Source organism: Nannospalax galili, unplaced genomic scaffold (assembly GCF_000622305.1).
Source record: "Nannospalax galili isolate Female #2095 unplaced genomic scaffold, S.galili_v1.0 scaffold100, whole genome shotgun sequence".
NCBI lineage: Eukaryota > Metazoa > Chordata > Mammalia > Rodentia > Spalacidae > Nannospalax > Nannospalax galili.
Window position 1 is genome coordinate 5,589,929 of NW_008352891.1, and position 1,592 is coordinate 5,591,520.

The window sequence follows — 1,592 nt, forward strand, 5'->3', positions numbered from 1 at the left end:
TGCCTAAGGGAATTTTCCTTTTAAATTCTAATAAATTGTCCTCAAGCAGCCAAAATAGTATGTTTCATAAAGCTTGATAGAGTCAATAAAAACTAGAGAGAGAAGCAGGAAAGAAGGAAGATAATAATATGCTGATTTCTTTATCTAAGGATAAAGACAAAAGCTGGGAGTGGTGGCACATGCCTTTAATGCCAGTGCTTAGGAGGCAGAGACTGGCAGATCTCTGTGAGATCAAGGCCAGCCTGGTCAATATAGAGAGTTCCAGGTCAGTTGGGGCTATAAGGAGACCCTGTCTCAAAAAACAAAACAAAATAAAATACAAGCAAGACTCTCAGCTCCTCCCTGTTCCAGAGACAGCCGCATGTTCTCCTGCAGTGTCAGCCTCCTCCCAGAGACCTGATGGTAAAGGTCGAAGTGAAGGGATTTGACCATATTGTGCACCTGGTTACCAGGGCTGCCTTCAACTCCGGCGAAGTTGATACTGTTGCCATCAATGATCCCATCATTGACCTCAACACCACCCACAGCAAGTTCCACGGTATAGTTGAGGCCGAGAACTGAAAACTTGTCATTAATGGGAAGGCCCTCTCCATCTTCCAGGAGAAAGATCCTGCCAACATCAAATGTGGTGATGCTGATTCCGAGTATGTTGTGGAGTCTACTGGTATCTTCACTACCATGGAGAAGGCCAGGGCCTATTTGAAGAGCAAAGCCAAGAGGGTCATCAGCTCTGCCACTTCTGCTGACGCCTATGTGTTTGTGATGGGTGTGAACCATGAGAAATATGACAACTCCTTCAAGATTATCAGCAATGCCTCCTGTACCCCAACTGCTTAGCCCGCCTGGCCAAGGTCATCCATGACAACTTCTTCAGCATTGTTGAGGGACTCATGGCCACAGTTCATGCCGTCACGGCCGCCCAGAAGACTGTGGATGGCCCCTCTGGGAACTATGGCATGATGGTCATGGGGCTGCCCAGAACATCGTCCCTGAATCCACTGGAGTGGCCAAGGCTATGGGCAAGATCATCCCAGAGCTGAAAGGGAAACTCACTGCCATGGCCTTCCCTGTTCCTACCTGCAATGTACCCTCATGAATCTGACCTACTTACTGCCTGAAGAAAGCTGCTAAATGAGATGACATCAAGAAGGTGGTGAAGCAGGCACTGGAGGGCCCTCTAAAGGGCATCCTGGGCTATACTGACAACTAGGTTGTCTCCTGTGACTTTAACAGAGACACTCACTCTTTTACCTTTGATGCTGGGGCAGGCATTCCCTCAGTGACCATTTTGTTAAGCTCATTTCCTGGTACGACAACAAATTTGGATACAGCAACAGGATGGTGGACCTCATGGTCCACATGGCCTCCAAGGAGTAAGAGCTCTTGAACCACTCCCACTAGTAAGAGGAAGAGAGAGGCCCTGGGGGGGGGTCTCTGCCCCAACTCAGCCCCCAACACACTAAGTATCTCCCTTCACATTTTCCATCCCAGACCCCCAGAAGGAGGAGAGGGGCTTAGTTGAGCCCTACTCTCATGAATACAATCAATAAAGTTCACTGCATCCACAAAAAAACGATAACCAAAAGACAACA

The 1,592-nt window shown here is 48.2% G+C and overlaps 1 pseudogene; it reads left to right on the forward strand.

Moving 5' to 3' along the window:
• Window positions 1-399: 399 nt before the first annotated feature.
• Window positions 400-1,377, forward strand: LOC103747618 (annotated as a pseudogene).
• Window positions 1,378-1,592: the final 215 nt, after the last annotated feature.